The sequence below is a fragment of the Triticum aestivum genome, chromosome 2B (genome assembly GCF_018294505.1).
Source record: "Triticum aestivum cultivar Chinese Spring chromosome 2B, IWGSC CS RefSeq v2.1, whole genome shotgun sequence".
Classification (NCBI taxonomy): domain Eukaryota; kingdom Viridiplantae; phylum Streptophyta; class Magnoliopsida; order Poales; family Poaceae; genus Triticum; species Triticum aestivum.
The window spans coordinates 275,369,674-275,381,374 of record NC_057798.1 but is presented as its reverse complement, the minus strand read 5'-3'; positions in this window follow the sequence as shown (position 1 = coordinate 275,381,374).

The following is an 11,701-nucleotide window of genomic DNA, read 5'->3' as shown; positions in this document are numbered from 1 at the left end:
TCACCCCTCTTGGACCCACGGCCCCTATGCCTTTGGGAGCATTACATGTGGACCAGTCACCTATCGGGTCCACATGTTATTGACTCAAAGGTAGGTGTAGTAAGGCGCTGAACCTCAGTCCCGACGGCCCTGAGAGGGAAATGTATCTCCTGCGCCAGGGCTTGTGGTGCTCCCGCAACACGAACTCGTGCCAAACACGATATTTGTTTCTTTACTATACATGCACGCAATGATTTAATGGACATTGTAATCTCAACATGCGATGGGGAGCTCTAAATTTGAATTTGAAACTTATAAAACGAAAAGATTCAAAAAAATAAACTGGGAGAGAGGGAGTATATCATAGGATGTGTCCCATACAAAATAAGTCCCCTGGTTTGTCACCGCGAAGATGCGGTTAGAAAGGAGCACAACGTCTTCCTACTCGTACGGCAACAAATCGGCCGCAGACAGCATGGTCCGCCTTTGACCGCCATGTACAAGGTTCGTTCTATCTTTTATTCAATCTCACCGTGGTTCCATCGTACCAATTCATGCGGTGGCCCGTTGCATGGCTGATCCCAATGTTGAACAAAGGTTCTACGGGAACGGTGTCACCGTTGTAAATGCTGTGCAAATTGATGTTGGTACCCTACCATACATATGCAAGCCAATATCCACTCGCACCGAGCCTAGCCTGTGAAACAGTGGGCAGGGGGAGAATTAGGAAATTGGCATGGAAGTAGTCTTTAGAATTCATTTACTACGTGATCAAACTCATCTTACCTGCTCATCGGAGGAAATCCGAGTGCCCCTCAACGTCGGCATCTCAAGGGGCGTCAACTTGCAACTACGGCCATGCCGCGCTGGAGAGACCCCCAAGGAAACATCCTCGTGCATTCCATGGAACATCAAGATGCATTTTTATGAGTAGTTTATCTTCTGAGAGAAAAGGATGAACGAGGGAAGGCCTCTAGAGATAGAGATGGACACTACTACTAACAATGTGCTGGCCCATGCGTTGCAATGGATCCAAACTAGTAGAATAATACTTGTTCACGTGCTTGAAATATAAACACTCTAGTTTTGATATACATGTGTCAACAGACACGACAACTTGTCCATGGAAGTTGAACCACGGCGACCATCACGTTTCTTGTTTCTACCACTGCCACACCCGCACGCGATTCCCATGAGCCGCTCCAACCCACGGCACGATGTCCCCCGACGTGGACATGGACACTCAGACGTGGCTAGCACTGCCTTGCCCTGCCTTTCCTTCGCTGACAGGTGGGACCCGCGCTTATGGGACCCACATGTCAGTGACATAATGGTAGGATTGTTCGTGCCCCTCATCCCTCTCAGCCCCACCGCTCCTCTGCCTTTGTGTGTATGACATGCGGGCCAGCTGAACTGCGGTGACCATTAACTTTCTACCATAGACACACCCAATTGGACGCGGTTTGCCTGCTCCGCTGCTGTGCTCCGATCCGTACTCCCGCACCATCGAATTTTCATCCAGCGGCTGTGACACATTTTCATCCGTACTCCGGCCGGTTCATCTCGAACGAGTGAGTCGCGAACCACGCCACCACCATGAGAATGACATGTGGGCCAGCCGCATTTAAGGTCCGCATGTCATTGACTCATAGGCCGGGCACTAAGCCACTGAAGTTTGGTCCCGTGGGCCCCGAGAGGGAAATGTAACTCTTGCGGCAGGCCTTGTGGTGCTCCCGCAGTACGAGCTCGTGCCAAAACTAGAATTTGTTTCTTACTACTACCAATTAGTACTAGTAAGGTACACGTGCATTGCACGCATGAGATTCTGGTGGTTTTTGCATTATGCTTCTACATGTGGAGTTTTCTGGATTCTAACATGTGGCAAAATCTGGTGAAATTTAAGGTTAGGCAAGTTTGATTAACTTAGGTGAGTGTTTGGTTCAAGCCACACCTTAGGCAAGCCACACTAAGGCCCCACATGACATACACACAAAAAATGTGGCAATATTCCCTTAGGCTTGCCAACTTGTGGCTCTCATTTTGAAGAACTAATAACTTTGCCTAAGCTTAGTTGTGGCAAAGTTAGTCATGAATTAAGTTCAACCATGGAGTCTTCTAGATTATACATGTGGCAGAATCTGGTGGATGATATCCAACGGCCAGTAGTGCTCGGATTTGCCATCTTTGTACCGTCGGATTGGCTTCATCCAACGACCAACTTTCAAAGTTTTTCACACACTATATACGGGGTATAGATATAGATGTGTCGGTCCGTTGCAATGGATCCAAAGTATATCTATTTAGTGGAGTGCACTCTAAACACATTATCTATTTATTTTTCTCTAACCTTCCGTAGCCATGCAACCAAGCCACATAAGCTTCATGGGTGCCCCCCACATCATATTATTCATACTACGTTGATTGAAAAAGAGATAAATCACCCAAAACAAGATCTTCCCTTTTTTGTTCCTTCGATGTTGTGCCGTGCACGTATGTACTAGTAGTTGTATAGTGGTAGTACTAGTAATATAATATTAGGAGTACAAACTTGGTAGTACTAGTAGGAGTAGTACTAGTATGGAATGCTCCTACTCTATCAACGAGCCCTGTCTGACACAAAAATTCTTGGCTTCCGTGCTACAGCTAGATCTTCCCCTTGTTTCTGTTTTCCAACCCGGTGGCGGGCGGGGTGTCGGTTTGCTCAACGGCGGTCCCACATGAAAGTGAAAATGCTAGGCAGGCAACACGCTTTCCCTAAGCTATGTGTCGTGCCAGACGGGCCGTGTTGTACTCCCGATTCCCGGGCGTGTGGGGGTGCGACGCGAACGCGGCAGGCCTTTTCCTTTTACTAGCAATGTGCCCATGCATTGCGACGGATCCAAAGTAGTAGAATAGTAGTATTTGTTCACAAACTTGGAAGAAATCACTATTGTTTTGATATACTCCTAATATATTACTCCCTCCGTACCTAAATATTTATCTTTTTTGAGATTTCAAATGGACTATCACATACGGATTGTATAGACATATTCTAGTGTTTCTAGCAAGATGCCTGCGCGTTGCACGAAGTTGATGGAAAAAGTAAGCACAACTTATAAATTGACGGATGGAGTACTAGTTACAGTGATGCATATAATTAAGCAAAGGGATCGCACATGTCGGTATTGACTGAAACGAGAATGCAAGAGCACAATAAGAATTAAGGCCACGATGATGCGATCACAGTGGTGGTTACAGAAGGCAAGAAGAAAGATGGATCCACGAACGTACGACCTCCTCCTCCTCAACTTAGTGCGCCGGGCCACCGACCGGCGGCTAAGGAGCAGCGGCTTTTGTGGCGAGGTCGAGGTTCTTCTCAACAAAGGCATCCAAGGCTTCCAGCCGGTTGAGGAAGGCCAACATCATAGCGTCCTCACTGGCCTTGTAGATACCTATGTACACGATTTTCTCATACGCGTGGATGTGTAGGTCGACTAATTCTTGCAGGGCGAGGCGCCTCACAGCGAGCGCGACCTCCAGGTGGACATTCTTCGTGGCGTCAGCGGCCAGTCGCAGGGCCACCCGTGCTTGAAAGAGGTTCCGGCCATGGAGGCCGATTTGGGTGGCAGGCAATGAGGAGCCCGGGCGCGCGGGCTGGAGGAGTATGGCGATGTCGTCCGCGAGCTTCTTGAGGACGGTGAACTTGTTGCTGGTGGCAACGATCATCTGGTCCAACTGAGAGTCGTAGTTGGCGTCGATGGCGGCCATCCACCAGCCGGTCTCCAACACCGTCTGGAGACGATCCTCGGCGTCATGCCGCAGGCCGGCGTCGTGGACCATCTGGCGCAGCCGCTGGCCGCTCACGCACATCGCCGCCATGGGTCTGGAGCGAGCTCTTTTGCGCTTAGTGTAGGTGCTTAGGCAAATGCTTAGGTGCGTACGATGTGGTAGATGCATTGGAATGGAGGGGCGCCTATGAGGGCAATGAGGGCAAACTGCGTTGCATTCACATCGTGCAGCCTCTTTTCCCAGACCTCCTCCCATTACTTCCCTCATGCATTAATTGAAGGAGGATGCATTGGCCATTCAACATATCGGGAACCGTTACTCCCTCCCACGTCTGCATTAAAGCCGTATCGGGAACTGTGCCGCCCGCTGTCAAATGGAATACTCCCTCCGTCTAGTAGGTGAGTATTAAGTCATCTTACGAAAACCAAATACTCCCTCCATCTACTTGTCATCAAAATGGATAAAAGGGGATGTATCTAGATGTATTTTAGTTCGAGATACATCTCTTTTTATCCATTTGGATGACAAGTATTTTCGGACGGAGGGAGTACTAGTAAACACATAGGCGTGGTGCATTAACTCCCATGTTGTTTCTTATTTTTTGACATAAATAGAGGAATCAACCAAGAAGAGATGTGGGGCTTGTATGCATATGATACTAGTGTATGATACTACATCCGTAATGCATGGTATCATATGTTGGTATCATATAGGACTACATTTATTGCCATGCATGACACAAAGTAGTATATGATACTCAAGCTCCTCTTTCCTCATTTAATTCAATGACACCTCATCAAAATTGCTTAGTTGGCACGCATGATACTACCTATGATACTGCCATTACAACCAGCCTTAGTATCATGTAGTCATTGTTGAGGAAATCGTTAACTGGTAGCTGCTTGGTTGGCTGGCGAGTAGGGGATTAATAGGCTAATCGGCAAGTTAATCGGCCATTTAATCAATTAATCGGACGATTTATCGGTTTATCGGCTACTCGGTGACCCTACAAGTAGGGATTAATCAGCAAGTTAACTGGTTAATCAAACGAATTCTTTAACAGGGCATGTAGTACATTATTTATTGCCATGTACATGACACTTAGTTCACGAGGGCTCTCTATATGTACCACCTTTTTTTTTAATTTCAAGTTTTGCTCCATGGCGCAATCCATCGATACTACTACTGTACAAAAGTGGAGTATATACATTTTTAAAAGGCTAGAGGGCGGGGCAGTCTAGCTCGGTCGGTTTCACGAGAGGCGAGGGCCTTTGTGATTTGACGGCTCATTAATGCTGTCAAATCGAATAGTACTGCGCCGCCCGCTGCACGCCCGGTGCCTCCATTAAATCCCTCCGTTAAACCCGCATGCAAACAAAGAATCCTACTCTGGCCACACGTCTGTTCATGAGCGGGCCGGAATTAAACGCAACACCGGCCGAGCTCCTCCCATCCGCCCTCAGTTTAAACGAGGCAAAACACCGGCCAAGCTCCTACCATCCACCCTCTATTTACACGAGGCCAGACAGACAGCGGGCAAGAATCGCACCCCTCCGCCGCTCCCCCATCTCCTCCTTCACCATTTTCTCCACTCTTCTGATGGCTTCCGATGAGCCGTTCTCCGACATATTACCCGGCTGGGTGGCCCGCCGAGCCCTCTGGATATGGGCGAGGCTGCTTGGTGCTTCACCAACCTTGCTTGGCCCGACGGAGCCAGTTGCCGCCCCAAGCAGGCACGTGGTTCAGCAACTCGCCGCTCCAGTTCAGCTCGATGAGGAGTGGCGAGTTGCTCCACACCGGCACGGCGGCGAGCATGCTGGTGCGGGCACCATCGCTGCCGCGTCGTACCGCGCCACCAGTGTCTACGGAGGCCGCGCCTCCCGTTTCTGTGGGCGTGCCTCCCGTGCCTGTGGTAGCGCCATGCAGGCAGAGACAGAAGCCGGGGGCGTGGAGAACGACGAGTCGGTGGCCAGCTTCTCCGTGTCCACCGCCATCATCGAGGAGAAGTAGAACACGGGAGGCCGCCGCCACTTGGGACCCATGAAGGCGACCGCCGAGGCGACGACCGTGGATTCAGGTGGTTTCTTTGCTGCTTCATCTCTTCCGAGGACCTTCGTCGACCCCGCAAGTGTCTGACGGACATGAGGAAGACAAAGGGATCTGCGGGCGGCCATTTAGAACTAAAATAAGTCTAGATATATCCATTTCTAGGACAAGTATTTCCGGACGGAGGGAGTATTAATTATACAAGAGAGCCGGATTGGCACTCTTAGTTCATGTAAATGTAATGAAATCCATCATGTTTATATGAAGATCCAGCTTTTTTATACGAAATCCTTCATGCTTATATGAAATCAGTCCGTGTTTGCACGAATTTCATTTGGCTGGTTAGAGTTGTAAAAATGTATGCCGCTGGCGTTTGATGTCGTTCTCCGCGGAAGGAAGCGGGAGGAAATTTGCCGGCTGCCTTTGGAGATGCTCTTTGTGCTAGAAATAATAGAGTGACATCCAATCCATTTGAGTTAATTTCCTGTATGATTGTCCCTCTATAAAAACTTAATTGCATGTACAGTGTACACGTGACTTGCAGGGTGGCTACAGCTTCGTACAGAAAGTTAAAAAGAAACAAGTCCATCCTTAATATTCTAAGTACTCTGTGGGTTCCACTGTCAGTACAGTAGCGAAAGAAGTATATATTAAATAAGTAGAGTAATATATAATATAAAAATCTAAAGTTAAAAGACAGAATTCAAACTCATGTCATCGCGTTGCGAGCATCCGACACTAACCAGCCCATCACATTTTTGTTCTAGACCATGCTAGAGATATATCTCCATGTCTACTCTTATATATACTCCATTCCTTCCTTAATATTTGTCTTTTTCAGATTTCAAATGGACTACCATATATGGATGTGTATGTAGACATATTTTAGAGTGTAGATTCACTCATTTTGCTACGTATGTCTTTTCAGGAAGGGGTCAGATTTGTCCTTGATTTATTTATGAGGTATCCAGATGGCACTACACCTCCAAGAAAAGAGGGTAACATCAAAATTATGGACTACTTTTTTGAGTATGTTGGTAAGGTCCGGTCATAGTCACTTGTTGAAATCTCTAAAAAGACAAATACTCCCTCCATCCGGAGATACTTGTCATCAAAATTGATAAAAGGAAATGTATCTAGAAGTATTTTAGTTTTAGATACATCTATTTTTATCCATTTGATGACAAGTATTTTCGGATGGAGGGAGTAGAAAACAGAGTTGGTGATGATGGTGTGCGTGCCATCCTGCAATATAGGCCGTCGGATTTATATCTAACGGATAGGAAAGAAACTATGGCAATTTTGCAAAAATATACCCACACGTCTCTCCACGTTCGCAAATAAGGCCTTCCCTCATTCAGCCTTTTCTCTCACAAGATAAACTACTCATACAAATCATCTTGATGTTCCATGCAACGCACGGGCAGCTAGCTAATTTCTTTTAAAATAGTTGCTGCGATAATTGGGTTGAAGTGATATATTTTATGTCTACCCGAATGATTTTAGATTCACTAGTAGTAACAAAGAAAAGGTTGCCTTGTTAATTAACAGAAAACAGGGTGAAACCTATCACATGAGGCCGGTAAAAACAATGCACACTGGGTTCAGCGTCATCGTCACTACAGCTGTGCGCGTGCGAGAAGTCTACATATCGAGGGGGCTACCGAGCGAGGCACCGAGACACAATGTTTGAGAGAGAAACCAATTGACAGATTATGATCAGATCGAGTTGTCACCCTTCTGCTGTCATTGTTGGTGGTGGGGGGGGGGAGTGAGAGAAAGACGTATCGAGAGTGTGCGCGGTAGGCACAGAGGCACAACTAGCGAGTGTGTGTGGGTGTATGTTTGAAAGAGGAGTAGATAGATTATTATCAAGATCGATGTGCCACCCTATTCCTTCGGTGCCGGGTAGTGTGTGTGTGTATGTTTGAGAGAGAATCCAGTCGATAGATTAGTATCAAGATCGAGGTGTCACACTACTCCTTCGGTGTCGGGTAGTGTGTGTGTGTATGTTTGGGAGAGAAGCCAGTCGATAGATTAGTATCAAGATTGAGGTGTCACCCTACTCCTTCGGTGTTGGGAAGTGTGTGTGTGGGGGGGGGGGCAGTGACACTCACATATCTCTACTGTTATAAAAAACAGAGTTGGTGATGATGGTGTTCCTGCCATCCTGCAATATAGGCCATCCGATTTATATCCGACGGACAGGAAGGAAAATATGGCAATTTTGTAAAATGATACCCACACCCCTCTCCGCATTTGCAAATAAGGCATTCCCTCGGTCATCCTTTTCTCCCACAAGATAAACTTCTCATACAAATTCATCTTGATGTTCCTTGCAATGCATGGGCATCTTGCTAGTAGGGAGAAGGAGTTTGTGTGACACATATCTAGCTATATTAAGGGATAAGTAGATACCATATGTGTGAGAGACATTATTATACTTTGAGACATTAGTGGCTGCGGGTGGGCGGAACTAAAGGGGTGGGCGTGTTAGACATAGAGAGCGTGTTTGTTTCTGTGTGAGAGACTTGTAGGACGGGGTAGAAAGACGAATTTAACCCTGACGGAGGGAGAGAAATACACGAAGTGCGCATGTGTGATTCCGATGCCCACAGGGAAATGAGATATGTATGCGTGTGAGAGAGATTGCACAATTCATTCACGTATCACTATCTAGCGATCGTGGACGTGCATCGCTTGAACATAAGTCAATATCTACTTCGTATCGTGTCCAAAGGTACAATATCGATTCAACGCTGTAAAGATTGGACACTCACATATCACATTTTTTCTATTTAAATAAACCTTTTCAGTTGTGCATGGCAAAGTTAAAGTGATGTTTCTTCAAACAACCAATGTAGCTATCATGCACATGCACCATTGTTACTCTTGCATTCAAATTCATTAGTCTTGGATGATTTAAGTTTCTATTTTGAAGTAATATATGTAATATTCATATATGAATTCAACGGGTACGCAATTTATGAAATGGAGGCTATGTAATCATATGAGGTAACATTTTAAGTAGCTAACTACAATATCCATTTCTTTTTGTGTGCCTCTACACTAACACGTCAATGCATTATGTTTAAAGTAAATAACCAATGGCACCAAATTATCTATTTACACGAGAAATACATAGGCTGAGGGTTTGATCCCTTTTTTGAGAACGCTCCACTACACCCGTATGATTGGCCGCGCCCGTGTGAACGTCCAAGTTATCGGTGCATCATCCCGAGTTATTGTCTTTTTTTCTGGGGTGGACTTCACACCAGTTATTAACTGCTGATGCGTGCCCCGTGTACACAGTCTAGCATGACCTTCCCGCTAGCACGGTCCAAAATTAGTTGAAACTGGATACGAACGGTCCCGCGGGCGGCAAAATCTCCCGCCTCCTTCTAAAATTTCCGCCACCTTAGTCTTTAGCATGCGAAATCCCCCTTTTGTCCTTGGTGCACGGAGACCAACAGTTACAATACCGCCCTCATCTACATGATAGGCCGGGGCTGCTTTGGTAACTTCCGGTTCCCCCGACTACACGGCACCCCCATTTCCTCTCCCCCTCCCGCATAAACTACTAACTCCACAGCACCAGAGCATCTTACATCACGCCATCCATACTTCATCGCCCTTTCTCCCCTCCCCTCTCAAAACCCTAGACTGTTCATCCACCGGCGTACCATAGCCCATTCACTGCCAGCGGCGTCCACCTTGCCGGATCTGCTTCTGCGGCCGCATCTACCCCTCCCACCTTCCCTAGAAACAAGTAGACTGCTCATCCACCACTGTACCACAGCCCATTCAGTGTCGGCCTTGTCCACGGTGCCGGATCTGCTTCGCCGGTACTCTCGTCAACCGCCGCGCATCTGCAGCGGCTCATTCGTACTCCCCACCGGAGACGCTTCGTCCACACCCCCTGAGCCACCCCACCGACGCCCCCGTTGACGGCCTCTGATCCTCTTTGCCGACACCTTCCTCAACCCTACCGGAGCCGCTTCGCCGACACCATCGTCAACCCTATTGGAGTAGCTTCGCCTATACAATTCTCAACCCTACCGGGGCCGCTTTGCTAACTCACAAGTCCACGGCCTCAGATCCGCTTCCTCGCAACCTCATCCAACCTACCAGAGCAGCTTCTGACGCCCCGTCCACGGCTGCAGATCCGCATTGTCGACACCACCTGAGGGAGTCCTGGACTAGGGGGTGTCCGGATAGCCGAACTATCATCATCGGCCGGACTCCAAGACTATGAAGATACAAGATTGAAGACTTCGTCCCGTGTCCGGATGGGACTTTCCTTGGCGTGGAAGGCAAGCTTGGCGATACGGATATGTAGATCTCCTACCATTGTAACCGACTCTGTGTAACCCTAGCCCTCTCTGGTGTCTATATAAACCGGATGGCTTTAGTCCATAGGACGAACAACAATCATACCATAGGCTATCTTCTAGGGTTTAGCCTCCTTGATCTTGTGGTAGATCTACTCTTGTAATACCCACATCATCAATATCAATCAAGAAGGACGTAGGGTTTTACCTCCATCAAGAGGGCCCGAACCTGGGTAAAACATCGTGTCCCTTGTCTCCTGTTACCATCCGCCTAGACGCACAGTTCGGGACCCCCTACCCGAGATCCGCCGGTTTTGACACCGACATTGGTGCTTTCATTGAGAGTTCCTCTGTGTCGTCACCGATAGGCTCGATGGCTTCTTCGATCATCAACAACGACGCAGTCCAGGGTGAGACCTTTCTCCCCGGACAGATCTTCGTATTCGGCGGCTTTGCACTGCGGGCCAATCCGCTTGGCCATCTGGAGCAGATCGAAAGCTACGCCCCTGGCCGTCAGGTCAGATTTGGAAGTTTGAACTTCACGGCTGACATCCGCGGAGACCTGATCTTCGATGGATTTGAGCCACAGCCTAGCGCGCCGCACTGTCACGATGGGCATGATTTTGCTCTGCAGCCGGACAATGCCCTGGAGGCCGCACACGAGTCTGCTCCGATCCTCAATTCGGAGCCGGCTGCGCAGATCGAGGACGGGTGGCTAGACACCGCCTCGGGGGCTGCAACCTCAACGACGATAGAGCCGAACACTGACCTTGTCCCTCATGAAGCTCGTGACTCCGAGGTGCCATACTCCTCGCCGGACTCCGAACCTCCCGCACCCCCTCCAATCGAATCCGATTGGGCGCCAATCACGGAATTCACCGCTGCGGACATCTTTCAACACTCACCTTTCGGCGACATCTTGAGTTCGCTAAAGTATCTATTGTTATCAAGAGAGCCCTGGCCGGACTGCGGTCAGGACGGTTGGGATGCGGACGACGAAGAAATTCAAAGCCCACCCACCACCCACTTAGTAGCCACTGTCGATGATCTAACCGACAAGCTAGACTTCGACTCCGAAGACATCGATGGTATGGATGACAATGCCGGAGACGACCAAGAACCAGCGCCTACTGGGCACTGGAAAGCCACCCCAACTCACGACATATACATGGTGGATACGCCAAAAGGAAACGATAACAAGGAACAACGGGACGTGGCGAAGAACAGCTCCCCCGACAAACAACCAAAACGGCGACGCAAGCGCTGCCCGAAGTCCCGCCTCGATAACAACGGCACCCATACTGACCCGGCCTTACAGCAGGGCGAAGCAGTGGATGACGAACATGCCACCAAGCAACCATCCGAACAGGATGAATTGGACAAGCAACCCATCCCCGGCGAAAACAACAGTCCAGACGATCTCATGCCGGACACATCACCGGAGCATAAGAACCTTCATAAAAGGCTTGTCGCCACTGCAAGAAGTTTGAAGAAGCAAAAGCGGCAGGTCAAAACAGCAGAGGACACACTCAGAATGAGATGGAGCAAAGTACTCAATACCGCAGATAAATATGGTG